Here is a 14,857-nt window from a genome sequence, read left to right as displayed (position 1 = left end):
TTGAGCATGCTTTGGCTAAGACAACCCTAAAGATCACTGGTTGCAGTACCACTTGAAACAAAGCAGTAACACTTTAATCTTTTATTTGTAGTCTAAGGAAAACACCTTTGCTGGACAAACATCCCTACTCGTGGCGTTCAACACTTGGAGGGGTTCAGCAAACCTGCAGCCGCCACCCAAACCATCGCACATCTGCCCTGATGTGAGCCCAGAGAAACTCTGCTGACTGCAGAATAACAGCCCGCTCTGGTGAAAAGCCCTTTATGATCGTGTTTGAGTGTCTTATATAAGATTGCTATAAATTGGTACCAAAAAAAAAAAAAAAAAAGGCAAGTAATTATGCTACTGCCTTGTAAGCTTTGATTCTGTGCTGTTTGGGCACAATCTCAGGATTTATTGTTAGACTTAGGAGGCTAATGCAGAGAACAGCAAAGGCTTGGAGATGGGGTGGTCTACCTTTCAAGCCCCCATGTAAAAAGCAGATTTCCTTAGAATTTCACAGCCTCACAGACACGACTAGAGAGAGGCAGGAGACATTTCTGCCCTTTCCTGGCAGCTTATGTATTATTCCTTAAAAAAAAATTAGAAAAGGAGAAGAAAAGAAAAACTTTCAGAGAAATATGGAGCCTTTATTCCCTTGTGTTGTTTAAACCTTTTTTCATGGCACCACACAATGAGCTTTCTTCAGGAAGTAGAACAGTAGCTTTTCCTAAGACCACAGCGAAGCAGTTACAGCTTCAGTGCTTTGAGAAGGTGCTGGGTAAAAAAGAAAAAAAGGAGAAGAAGAAACCAAAAGAGAGAGAGAGAATGAATGAGGATACAATAGGGAACATGAATTGCTGAGGGAAAGGGAAAAAAAAAAAAAAGGAATCAAGTGTAGGTATAATTGCAAAGCACCAGCACACTTCTGGCACTGGGGAAAAAGGAATTGTAGATGATTCAGGAGTATGACAAAGAATCCCTTCAACAAGTTGTCTTTTATCACAACTTTGCTGCTATACAGCTACACTGCAACAGGGAGAAATTGCATCATGTCAACAGCAAGTTTATAGAGATAAACTGACTCTGAAGACAGTGGAAATATGCTGGCAGTTACTTTGTGTTTTGCTTATCGCGCTGCAATAAATTTACCGAGAGCAGCATAAACAGGATATTTGAAACAAAAATACGCTGTGCTCTGAAAAGCCGGCTCCATCACAGCCTCTGCTGCTGCCCGTCCACATCGCAGCCCCGTGGGCCCCAGAGAAACCTTCACACAGCACCTGCCCCAGCAAAACAGAAGCTTTGCCCTACCGAAGGCTAAAAACCAAAAGAGTGGGGAGCTCAGGAGCAAGGAGCTCCTCAACGCCGTGGCGGTGCTATGTTCTTGACAGGCTTTTCCTGCATCCTTCTGTAGGATCCTGCGCCCTCCCCACTCCTCGCCCCTCTGCTCCATCCCAGGGAATGGCTTCTGGTTTAAATGCAAATAGTGAGCACGCAGTCATCGGATCTTTTTTTAAATTCCGAAAGCTGAGACTTCTAAGTTTATCTCAGAAGGACACTGGAAAGATGAATAGAGAGAAATTATGCAGAGAAAGAGAAAATATTCAAAGAGTAGAATTATGTATGCATAATTGCCTGGCTCCCTGGGGTGCATGGGCGAGTACACCAAGTCACTTTGTGAAATCATTCCCCACAACTCCTGTATCCTAATTATAGTGCTGTAAGTGGGGAGAAGCTAATTTTTCAACAGTCCTGATGGGGTAACTGGAAGAACCAAGAGGATGCTGTTAACCCCTTGTCTACTGCAGGTCTGCAAGCAGACGAGCAAACACAGAGGAAAGAAATGAGGTGCCAGTGAGCCACGGTGTCTTCTCCTGGTTGGTTTGAAGGCGTCCTGTGTTGGGGACAGAGACAGGAACCAAGCAAAGGCTTCCAGCAGCCAGCATGGGGAGATGAAGGGCAGAGGAGAAGAAACAGGTCTGAATAGAAACACACCACCAGACAGCACCTCTACCTGGACTTCGAAGAAGTCTGGGGGCAGTGCCATGGTGCCTTCCCTCTGTACAGCATGCACAGAAGCAAACGCTTCACAAGCCCTAAATATGTCTGTAAAAGAACCACTTTATCCAGCCAGAAAGCGCAGTCACACCTGTGTGGCACAGTGGCACGTAGCTTGGTGCCATACGATCATTTAGGGCAGTGAGCGCTCCATCCAGCTCTCCCCGAGGCCAGCCTGCACATAGGGATGTGTTTCCAGTGCTGACCTGCTAACCCAAAGCCCTGGCAGGTTGAATGTGCATCCAACAGCTCGACACCCAGCCACACGTGGCAGGGGGACAAGCCTTACCCCAACGCGCTGTGAGCTGAGTGCCATGGGATGGGTGCCAATCACCACGTTTAAGGCTCATTTGACTAGAAAGCTCTCAAAGCTACATATTTTGGACAAACTCTTCAGCCCTACCTCTTCCCCAGGAAGAGTCAGGAGTCCCGGCAGGACAGCCCTGCCCCAGCCCGTGCCTGGGGCTTTAGCGAGGGCAGAAATCAGCCACGAGCCATCATTTATGCTTACCAAGCTCAACAGGTTTAAGCTGACTAAAAACACTTCCAGAAGTCCCTGAATTCTCCAATTTTGACTAAAACCCTCACTACTATTTTGACCAAATTCCCTTTAAATTTCTTACGGTTGTTCTCATTTACTAAAAATCCTTTAAAAGGCTCCAGTACGTATTAGTTTTCCTTATCAAAATAGATGCAGGTGAGCAATAGCAAAAAGAAAAAAAAAAAAAAGGCAAGCCTATCCATTTACCCATGTTGAGCAGGTCAATACTGTTTTTCCTCAGCCAGCCCTGACACAACACCACTAAAAACCAGCATTTTATAGACATTCACGGGATTTAAGAGCAGAAGGGACCACCAGCTCACTTAAGAGGACCTCCTACAATAATAGGCAATTAAATTTTGCCCAGTCACCTCCTCATTGAGGCCAATTATTTGTTCTGAGGATAATTTCCAGAAAGACATGCTTGACTTCAAGCATTGATCTCAGCACGTGAAGAACTCTTAGCTCAGTCTTACAAGTGATGAACTCTCTGCCAAGCCCATATTAATATCTAACCCTTAAGTTCCAAAAACTAAATATTTGAGTCAAATTGAATATATTTTTTGGCCAAAGTAATAGACACAATTTTACTACTTAATCCTCTCACACTGTCTCACGCTTCCTCAAATTACAGCCGTCTGAACTGTGATCTGAGCTCTCCTGTGCTTAACAAACTAATTAGGCCAAGGGTGGCCCAACTTCCCAACTTCCTAAAACCGCTGTCTGGCCAGGAGCCACAGGAGGAGTGCCAGGTGGGGTGCAAGGGGACGGAGAGGAACGAGGAGCAGAAGCGGGTCCCACCTGGGTGACTTGGCCCCAGAGGCCTGTATTGTAAGGCAGGGTGACGAATAACTACGTTGGACTGAAGAAAACACAGAATCTGTACAGACCGAAAGAGATTTTTATTCCCTTGCCTATTTTCTGTTTTGGAAATAGAGAATTCTGTTCAGTCTGAAGAAGTCACGTCACTCGCAGGCCCTCATTAGACATGTGGAGGACCAGGCCTGCAGTGGCACTTCTGGGGGACAGAGGTGACGGTCACAGACTCCTTTACATGAACCAAGGGGCTTGGACCCCCCTTGCCCTCTTTCAGAAGAAGGCCCTAAGCACCGAAAGACCAGGGGATCCTGGAGCTGTTGCACTTAGCAGAAGGAAATGTGCATTGAAACAAACACAAGTGCTCTTCCTTCCAGGCCAACATCCTCCAGTCATGTGGAAAGTCCTCGTTTCTGGACCAAAGACCATTTAAGCACTCAGCGCAAAGCGAACAGGTTTTAAGAGGAAAACCGGAGGAAGAGCCTCAAAACCCTGCTCTTCAGGGCACTGCCGCCAGCTGAGGTGACTGTGGTTTGTAACCTTACTTTGGGTGATGGTGGGAGTCCTGCTGTCTGCACAAATGCACTTCTCTTGTCCTTGGGAAAGGAGAGGAAAGAGAAATCCTAGGCTAATAGCATTTAAAAATCAGATGCAAAGAAAAAATTAAGGATAAGAAGTAGGTCTGGCACCACAACATGCTAACAGGAGCGCCTCACCTCTAGCTCCGATCTGGACCCAGAGCAGAAGCGAACCAAGAATTTCCTGACAGATGGTTTATTGCTGAGTGTTTCCGAGCCTGCCATAAACATCAGCAGCACGATAGCCTCCTGCTCGATGGTACAACAGAAATGACAGCACCTGAACAGAGACAAACTGCTGTCTGCACTTAAAGGTGGTCCTGTCTGAACAAAGATTTGCAAATAAATCTGTACCAATTGAGTTAACCTCTTTGGGTGAGCTTCAGGGTTGTCAATGTAAGACCCATCAACCACGCTAACTTCGTATTTCTATTATTTGTCAAATGCCCCAAAGTGTTCCCAAACTAAGAACACGTACAGATGTCATGATGATGTAATCTAAATTCAGTTTGATGCAGCATCATTGCAGGTTGGACTGGGCAGCAAGGCTACAAGGGTGAGGTCACAGCCTTACGCTGTAATGTTGAGCATGTCTACCTCTTGTAGACAAAACTGGGGAAGAGCTTAAGGAGGATCTGTAGGTTTGGAAGACATTCCTACAGGATTCTGCTTAAACCACTTTCAGTATAACATAGGAATAGGTGTGCAAATGTCGGAAAGACACAGCCAGGGTATTCACCAGGACACGCATCACTGGGCGATGGAAAATGAATGGGTGCAGAGGCTGGGACTGCAGGAACATCGGGCAGCCAGGAGGGATCTGGGCACTGCAGTGAGCACCGCAGTAATACCACTGCAGTGCACTGCAAAAAGAGCCACATTAAAAAATAAAAGCCCTAAAAGATCAAATTCCCTTTGCCAGCTGGCTAAGAGGGTGTCAGGGGACGGAGGACAAACCCTCTCTGTTTGCTTAGCTGGGTCCTGGCACCTCCAGCAGACAGAGATGGGGCCACACCACGGAGGGGAGGCTCCGAGATGGGACAACCTGCGAAGCACGATCCCAGCAAGTCTCACCCAGAGTCAGCCCCTCGGCAATAAGCAGAGACCAGGCGCAGAGGAGGAGAGCACGTGTGTTACTCTTCAACCCTTGGAGCTTCAATTAGGCGCGGATGATATTCTGACAAGATCGATGAATCCTGATATAGCAGCACTCAAGATAAATGTCGCTTCAGAAGGGCTCTTGTGTTGGTATTTGGAGTGAAGAGGAGTTTGGGGGGTGGGGGGAAGGATGGGAAACAAAGGAACATCAACAACCGTTGGAAGCGCTATGCCACCTTTTGTACAATCAAATGTTTCTCAGGGTGATACTTAGAACTACCTGCAAAATTACTTGCTTTTTCCGTATCTTCTTTCCGAAGCACAGCACTTGCAAAGGCTTTTTTCACATCCACGCAGAGGATGCATACGAAGAAAGTCCCTGTGTAACTCGCTCCAGTGTGCTGCTGAGGCTGGGCAGCCCTGGGGCGAGAGATATCCATATATAACAGCATCCATCAGACACCTGCTTCCCATAACCACGTAGTTTTTAATTTCTGTATTGACTTTAGTTAAAAAAAAGAAAAAAAAAAAAAAAAAGAAGAAATTGAGAATCTTTGCCATCCTGCCTGGTAAAAATCAGCAAAAGCTCCCAGCTCTGGCTGGCACTACAGACGTTACCACAAAGGGGAGGGAATGTTTATAAAACGTTTTTAAACAATTCAATTTTAAAGCAATTTATGTGCAGTGGCACCAGGCATTCTTGACTGTAGAAAACAGACAGCAGGCTGGATCAATTGCAGGGTGGAGGTGGGTGCAGGAAAGCAGGAGCAGCAGACTGTGGCATTGAGGCTAATAGCTTTGTAGCAATTTATTCAGTGAGAAATGCTGCACAGAGCGACGCGGGGGTCTGCGCAGAAAGTAGGCAGAGAGGATGGCAGTGCCTGGGAGGGAGATGGTCCCCAGCTCCGGAGTGGCAGAGAGCAGGGAGGATCAATACCGAGCACTCCAGGAAAAGCAGGAAATTCTTCTTCCCTTACAAAACTAAACAAATGACAATTAATGGATCCAAACAAGCCGACTGCAAAAAAAAAAAATGTCACTGAAGAAACAGCACATGAAAAAATACCAGAGAGATAAAAGCTTCAGTGCTGTCACAGCATCACTCCTGCTACAGGACTTCCTACAGGCTGGACCCCTCAGGTTCACGGCCCTGCCACCTCTAACCAAAATCCCGTTGCCAGCTGGGAGCAGGGCTCTTCATTTTCCCTACAAACGGCAAGGGAAACCCCACGCCATAATGTCCAGCCCCTGCCACAGCTCGGTCCATATCACCTCTTTGGCAGCAAAGCCTGCCCTGGGGATGTGCCACGATGCCTCCTCTCCCTGGTGGGGATCCACACTTTGCTGTAGTGCTTAAGGAACGGACGAGGAGAGCTAATTTTATGATACCTGGGAACCTGGATTCTGGTTTTAACAACTGAGCTAAAAAATCGCCTTTGACCGTCACGAATGCCCTGTGATGCGATGCAAGCTCAGGAGCTCAACATCTTTTTTGCAAATAAAATTTGCTCTGAATCGCTCCTGCTGGTGTTTGCAGCCCAAGGATAATGTGATGCTCTTTCCACATCACACCAGCTCCATGCCCAAGCACATATGGTCTGGCTAAATAAGAAGCCTTGGAAAGGCTGTCAACAAGACTAGAGGAAGGTGTGCATCTGTGCAGAAACATATGCATGCCCCAGCACTGCACACTGAGCCACGAAAAGGATGCTCGTGCCCAGAATCCCACCGAAACCTGCCCAGGTACAGCAAAGCCCCAGCACAGGAGCAGGGATGCAGCTGACTGCCACTTCCACGCTCCCTTCCCCTCGCTCCTGTCGTGCTGCAGGAGCTGTAAACCCATCGGTCTGCTTCCAAGGTCCCTCTTGACACGGTACTTAAGGACGATGCTCCCCGTAGCTCGACCGACACAGGTTATCACAGTGTTGCTGCTGTCGCCCTGATTTGGGTACCTGCTTGTGTGTTTGCTTGAAAGTAAGTGCTTTATATTCGTCTGCGAAAATCTCCCCCCTGGTACTAAAAGCAATGGAATAATCTACTATTTCAACTCGCGCCCCTTAGAGAATTCTGCAGTTAAAAAAAAATAAAAAAAAAATGGTTGAATTTGATTAAACCTTTGGAACCTCTCCAATATTTCCAGTTATTCCATCTGTAGAAACACTCTACTGGCACTTGGCACATTTATAGCATTAACTGCCTTCTAAATCAGCAGCAGTTCTGCCTAACAATTTGGCATTTGCACATTGCCTTGTAAATTACCCACCTTACATCTCTGGGTATGAGGACTGTCCCCTCCAAAAAGACTATTACTGCCTGGTAGAAATTCTCGAGGAAGAAAATATCTTCTTATGGGCTGGTCTTTGGACAAAAAGAGGGGGGAAATGGCATTCAGTGGGCACGGCATTAACACTGTGGCTCATAGTGTTACTATGGCAGTAAAATGAAACCCAGTGCAACCAGCTGGTTGCTACACTGCTATTAGATCCTCTTTGCTGTTTTTGACCTTTCTAGAACACTCCGAAAGGCATTAATCTATTCAAACTCCATTTAGGATCTAAAGCACGATGCGAGGTGAAGGTGTTTGCGAAGCAGTCTTCCGATCGGGCCACGCTTATGAATCAATCACAGTTCCACGGGCGAGGATTTGCTTGCTTTTGTGAGCTACTGCAATGTGGAGTCAGGAACCGGGCTAGGAACAACTGCAGATTCAAATCAAGCCACAAAGCAGCAGGAAACCACTCAGCAATATCATCGGTGATTTGAGCATTTCTCGGTCGAAAACAAAGAGCAGAGAAGGTCGGCGTTACCACCTCCCCAGCTCTACGCAGCCTCCCCTCTTGTCCACCCCAATCAGCAAAAAAATCCCCTTCCAACAGCTCTCAGCCCCAAGCTCTTTCCAAAACCATTTCTCCTTATCTTTAGCCACAACTGACCCATTCTTCTCATGCCTCCCTGTCGACAAAGCGTAGGAAAATCACCAAAGGAAGCGCCCAGTTCGTGCCCTGCTGCAGAACAGCCTTTCCCCTGGTCCGCACCCCAGGGTCGCTGCGCTTGCTCAGCCGCTCAAACCTCGCACCTCTTTGGCCTCCAGATGTCCTGTCTTTGGTGGGGGAAGAACAAAAGGACAAGGCAAAAAAACAAAGGAACATATTGCAGTGACTCTCCTCCTGTCTTCTGCTTCTGAAACAGGCCTTATTGATTTTTATACATCCCCCGATCCTGGAAGCATTAAAAATCCAGGGTCGCTTGAGGACTTTGAGGTGGTCACCGTGCCGAGCATCAGGACCACAGGGAATTCAACAGCAGCGCCGAGACATGGTTCAGAGCCCTGTGCTTAGAAAGCGCGGGCCACCATTGTTGGGGCTAAAAAGGGATTTCTCACTTCTTATTCTGCAGGCTGAGCTCCAGCACACGGAGCTGAACTGCTCCGATCCCGTCCGCAACAAGCAGCAGTGACTCAAAGCGCCTTACTCATTATCACTCTTTTGGAATTAGTGGCTTAGTTAATGCTCCCTGCGCTAACATTTAAAAAATTTTATTTTTCTGTTCTTCTGGATTCTGCCCTCTTCCCTCACTTGGCATGGTTCTTGTTGTAACTCCAGGAAGGAACCATGTCCCTGGGCTGTGTTTAACTTCCCACCTAACACAAACTGTGACAGCAGCAGCAGCAACCCATGACCTCCTCCACCCATTTTCAGGGAATCAGAAAAAGTGCCCTTTTTTTTTTGTGCCCTGCCCATGGCTGGTGGCATCCTGGGGACACTGAGGGCTTGGCCGTGTGCCCCAGCAGGTCCTTGCGCCGTCACTCAAGGGTGCTGCCGGGTGCTCTTGTAGCCCTCCTGCATCGATTTTGGCCTTGAGGCTTGGAGACGGGGAGGTGGCCTGAGCTCAACGCTTCCACAAACAGGGCTGCTCGCCAGAAGGGACAAGGCACAACTCCGTGGCTGAGCTGCACTTGATGAAAATGTCTGCTCTTTCACAAAAAAAGTAAAAAAAAAAAAATAAATTAAAAAAACCCTCTCCCTGCAGCCAGCAGCCAGTGATGCATACTAGATGACTGCCTTCTCAACATGAGAGCAAAAGGGCAAATGAATCACATTACACTCCATGAATAAAAGCAGAGTCTTAATGCAACAGCTACTTAATGATTTCGTTTTCCATGCACTAGGCAGCGTGGCCTCATTTGCAAAGGTGCTGAGCACCCTGAGTTCCACTCCCGGTCATGGGAACAGCGGGCGCCCCGCACCTGAGGACTCTCCCCCGAGCCCCTTATTTGCTCAGGGCGGTTCTGAGGTTTAGGGAATTAAAAGCTTGCAGCGGAGAGGAGCTGGGACCAAAGACTGCAGACCTGAGCCTGCGCTCACCTGCCTGCCAGCCCTGGGACAGCCGCGGCCGGATCCGTCCTGGCCCATGGGGAATGCGGGTCGTGGCTCCTCTGGGATCCTGCTTTGCTTTCAGCTGGTGAAAACCTTTCACCACAGTGCCTACCGAATGCACCAGTCCAAGAAGATTTTGCCAGCCAGCCAAAACAGGGAAACCAACGTGCTCCAACTCTTGCAAAGGCCCTTAACAAGGTGTGCGCGAGCACTTCTGGAAGAGTGGCCCTATGGAAATCAGCCTGGCTGCCATTTCATCAGTGCATTGGGGCTTCTTCCTGCAGCCCAAAGCCACTCAAGCTGCCAAACCAGCACATAGGTAGATTGCCCGTAAGCTCCTCCTGGGCCCCATCGGGGTGCCGAACACATCACCCACCTCCCCTTCCTCGGCTTTTCGGGCACCCTGTGGTGTTTAGAATGACTCTTCTTACTGCCCTACCTGCTAACGAGGACCGGACAGAGGCACCTGAAGCGGGGATGTGGTCCCACAGGGCTGGGGCTGTCCTCTCCCGGAGGAGAAAAGGACCTGCACAAAATTCCGGTGTCTGCTAGGGAAATACAACATGGGATAACCTCTCCCAAACAATGCCAGTCCTTCAGCAAACAAGAAGAAGTCAAATGCAAACTATTTATTGCCTATTTATTTATGTCTGGACCACTTCTCTTTTTCCACTTCTGCGACAATTTGCTTTACTGTTTGCTGTTGTTTTTTTTAAACCAGTGGAGCTTTTGTGTTTTGTTTTTCTTTCTTTCTTTTTTTTTTTTTCAGGATGCTGATGCTAGCAGTGTAAGTAAGCACAGGACCTCAAGGGAAAAAATCTGTAACCTCGTTTCATGGAGAACCCTGCGGCATGATGCCGGTGAGATGAGCACCCTGTGCCCCAAGCTGCAGGTACACCCCGAGCAACCTGTACTTCCCAAACTTCAGCACATTTAATGGCATATAAACTTAGAAACTCAGGTCAAAAATGATTGAAGCAGATCCAGAGTATGCTTGAGGACAGCTGCAATATATTGCAGAGGCATAAAATAAGCTAGCCAGAGCTCCTAGTGAAAGCAAAGATGCGTGTGTGTGTGTGGGCTTGAGACACAGAAAGCTGTGCTGATTCAGGTCTGCGTTCCTGCAGGAATTTTCCATTCAGGAGTAATTCAGACTCTAATTCCACTTTGGGTTAAACATTTGCCTAACCACTGCTGACACAGTTTTCCCTTTACACACCACTATTCACAGCAGCCTTGCAGTGCTCTCGGCGCTCACTCAGCTTTTCCCACCAGCAAAGCACCCGCACGTCCAGCGGGCAGATTTGGGACTAAGCAAGAGCCTGAAATGGCCTGGCACCCAGTTATGAGGATGACCATCTCCCATCGGGAACCCTATGACAGTGGCTACCATCAGCTGGGAGACTTCTGCCCACAGAGCCTGTGGTTGGACACCAGGACTTTTCTGCAGCATCCTGAGCCTGGCACCACGCGCCTTTCTTCTGCCCTGCCTTCGTCTGAGTACTTTATTCACGTTTCCTACTATGGCAGAAGGCATCGCTAATGTTTTCCTCTCTGTCACCATCCTGGCTTTAGATGCTCAATTAAAAAAGCAGCTCAAAAAGCAGCTGCAAGCAGCAGTGCCTCCTGCCTTGTCCAGGGGGTGTTACCGCAGCAAACAGAGATTGCGAGCAGAGGCCGCGCGGCAATGAGTCAGGGAGGCAGAAAGGCGTGAAAACAAAATGAATGGAAAGGCAATAAACCCGAAATATTTCACCATCGGCACTGAGCTCCTGGATAGCCTCCATCTATCAGCGTTACCAGTGTCCGGGAGCTCCCCAGAGCTGTAGTTACCGCGTAGTTGGTACGGCCACGTGCATGCCACCCCACGGCAGGGGCTGGGGCCACCACGAGCCGTGGCAAGGGTGAGGGACATCCACCTTGCTTGAGACCTCCCCAGCATCTCTGCTTTTGCTGCAGTTGTCAGAGATCTTCCTTGAGAGCACGGAGAAGAATGCTCAAGCTGTTATGGGCTTTCCCCGTGAAGAAGAGGAGCAAATTGGTGAGGCAGCAAGATGCCCTTGTCCAGGGACGTGTCTGGATCTGGGAAGGGATCGCTGCACGTGCTGAGATGCTGTCCCGACCTGGGACCCTGCTGGTGGATGGGGGAGAAGAGGCACGCAGACGTTCCAGGTCTAACTCCAGAAGGAAATGGGGCGTGCTACAAAAGCTAAAGGAATAGACACCTGAAAAATGTGTTTAACAAGGAAAAGTGGTTCCCTGTGAAAAGCTGGAGAACAATTCAAGGAACTGAATTAGTACGGGGAGGCCCTCATTCTGTTGGCAAGCACAAAAAGCCCCCTTGATCCGCTTTTAAGAACCCCTTATTTTCCACTCCTGCGTGGAGCGATCTGGATCCCGCCCCCATTGGCACCAGCCCGGGAGGCTGCCAAACCCCTGCCCTGCTTCTGAAAGCATCTGAACGCTGCGTGGCCAGCAAGAAGGAAGCTTTTTAAAGAGATACAAAACCAGGATTTTTGTATTGAAACACATGCCACAGATGGTGTAGCAGACGAGGATTAATTCATGAATCATATTTCTTAAATGATACAATCTCTCTTTTCACTTCCATACTTTCCCTTTTTGACTCAGAAGCAGGGATTTGAGATGCCCTTCCCAGATATGAATTTTGCATGAACAAACAGTGCAGAAAAAAAAAAAAACAGCAACAAAACAGAAAGCCCAGATGTTTAAAGCTAAGTTTTCAGATGTAAGCAAATGCATATCCTGTCCATCTCTGAAAGAACATGTGTGGAAATGCAATATATGCAGGCACAGATCTGGAACTAGGGTGGGAAAACACGTTCCTTAACATTTGGAGCTTACTAATGCTTCAGCCAGGGTTCTGAATTTCACAGAAACTCATTTTGTATCTCGTATTCATCGCCCTGGCAGTGAAAGAAAAGCCTTAAGTCACTTCAGACCCGTTTCCGCCACGAGCCCCTCCTCATTCAGCCACACAGGTTGGTCCTGCTCCAGCCCTGTGGAGCCCTGGCACGGGACCTTTGGGTTGCTCCAGGAAAAACTATTGGAGCCCTGGCACCCACGAGGACTCCAGGAAGCCACAGCTAACCCAGACGTCCTGCGCCATGCACACGGAGCATCCGCAGCGCTCCCACAGCCTCCTATTGCCTGCAGTGGCAACAAGACGAGGCAATGACTGAACCGTGCTGCAGCAAGGGGAGACCCCAAGACCCCAACCTCCCGGCTTGTCCGTATCCAGGGAGCAGCCAGACCAGCCGACGACATGCAAAGCCCATGACCCCGCGCCGTGCTTCCACCTGGCACCAGCACAGACCGAAACAGGACAGGAAAAAACGCCCCAAATGCTCAAAACTCCCAGCTCACTGCTCTGCTGGCCACCTTCTCACCTACAAAAGGTGCTGCTATACCTTGCTTTCATCACCAGTTCAGTTTTTCAGTCTTCTTTTTTTCTCTTTGCACACAGAGTAGCTCTGTACATGCTTAACAGCTTTTTTATGCAGCCTCGCACTTACTGTTACTGCTTTACCCTGAACACAAAGCTTCAAGTTAGAATAAGGGTGAAAAATTACTTACCCTTAAATTACTTCAATCTTTCTCTGCTTTGTGTATGATCTGGGCTTCTCTTTTGGTTACTATTTCCAGATTTGGTCTTTGGGTAGGTGAATGGAAGAGGAGAATGAAAGGAGTTGTATTTGATGACGATGGAGACTGTAAAATAAAGAGAAGCACTTTAGTGCAGAACAGGCCTCTCTATACATACATATCAGGTTAAATTAAATTAAATTAGTGACACCTACATAAACGCTTCCTACTGTTTTTATGCACACATACAAACATCACAACTGTCAAGAAGAAGGCAGCAGTCAGGGAAATGATAGGGGGTTAAAAAGAGAGCAATTTCTAAAACAGAAGAAAAACAACCCAGCAAGAGCACCAGCACTCACAGCGCAGCACGGGGGCTGCCTGTGAGCCCAAGCCCTACAAACCAGGTTAATCCCCCACCTGTTTTGACAGTGACTTGCTGCTATCCCTCCGACACGTGCAGCCCTGCAAACACTGCGTGGAGCCACTGGGGAAGGGGCTGCCACCCGTGCCAGCGTGGGATTTTTGTCCCACTCCCCCTTCCACCTTGCCCCCACCGAGACTGCGCTCCCGGAGGCTGCCCACTCATCAGGGCTGCCCCCAGCCTCACTGCCCATTTAACGCCGCCCTCTGAGGTCTGCAAAATATGATTGTTTTTTTAAGGAACTGACAAAGGAACGCAGAGGACAGGAACCAGCTTCTGCGTTGTTATTTTTCTCCCGACAGCTCTCCAACCTGCTGGGCACAGCCAGCACGGGGAGCCCCAGCCTCAACGCTGCAAGCACCCAAGGAGGAGTATTTCCCAAATGATTTAGAAGATGCTATGTGTGCTAGGGGGTAAAAAATGAGTCAAGGACTACCCTGATTTGGTTTGAAAAGCACAAAGGTCACGGCAAGTAGCAGGCAGCAACACACGCTGCCACTGCAGAAGTACCAACGCCGCAGCACCAACGCCTTGCGCACGCAGCACGGTGTTTAACGCTTGCCCAGCGGCCTCTGATAAATCCTAAGTGTTTTAACAAAGCCTGGAAGCTTCTCCTTTCTGCTCAGCAGAACGGGGAAGGTAATGCACAAGTGAATAAAACTGCTCGAGACACCAAGGAGCAGGGCAGAAACAAAAGCCAGGTCTCCCGAGCCAGTGCCTCCGCCGCCAAACCCCGTGCCACGCTGCTGCCATTAACATTTATTTAGCCCTACAAAACCTGTCTTTAAATACTTTAAAAAATCCGTCAGGAGGGAGGATGCTCCAAGTCACGGCAAACGTTTGTTCTAGGGCAAAACACGCTGCAAATGATCCTTAACAAATTTTAACCGTTGGTGCAGTCAGATGAGAGCACGGTGCCGTAGATCACAGCCGGCTGTTATTGCAGGCTCTGTGCTGCTGAACATGTATCTGAGTGGCAATGCAGAGAGATCCGTATTTTGTGTTTTGGTATAAATTATAGGGCAGCCTAACAGAACTGAAGAGGCAGCTCTGCTCTTTCCTGCATCGCTTCTTTCACATTTTTATGCCCATTAGGTTTCTTCCCATTTAGTCGCTTTGTTTTGGTTCCTCGCTGCATAAAATTGTGCCGCACTCACAACGCAACAAAGCCGAATAAATAATCACAAACTTCCATGCAAGAACTCCGAGAGCTGCTATGTAAAGAAGAGAGGGTATCAGCAGATAGAGACAACTCGGAGGCAACCTGAGGTTTGGTATTCTGTGTCAGCCTGACACACAGGGGAAATAACCCTTTAATCCAGTGCAGTGTATTTCATTTACTGTAGTGTTATCCAGTTCGAAGATGTTATGAAAGGAA

At 48.4% G+C, this 14,857-nt stretch overlaps 1 protein-coding gene across 5 annotated transcripts in view; it reads right to left on the bottom strand.

The window, feature by feature from the left end:
• The window catches only part of NEXMIF (neurite extension and migration factor), a 140,269-nt gene that overhangs the window by 33,477 nt on the left and 91,935 nt on the right, over window positions 1-14,857 (bottom strand). For all 5 annotated transcript variants that reach the window (XM_067005197.1, XM_067005196.1, XM_067005199.1 and 2 more), the window contains one exon: window positions 13,047-13,181. The gene's annotated coding sequence lies outside the window, so the exon portion shown is untranslated. The remainder of the gene's footprint in view (window positions 1-13,046; window positions 13,182-14,857) is intronic.

This window comes from Anser cygnoides, chromosome 13, assembly GCF_040182565.1.
Source record: "Anser cygnoides isolate HZ-2024a breed goose chromosome 13, Taihu_goose_T2T_genome, whole genome shotgun sequence".
In the NCBI taxonomy this organism is placed as follows: Eukaryota; Metazoa; Chordata; class Aves; order Anseriformes; family Anatidae; genus Anser; species Anser cygnoides.
Note: the sequence above shows the minus strand (reverse complement) of the source record. Positions and strands in the feature narration are given on the sequence as shown.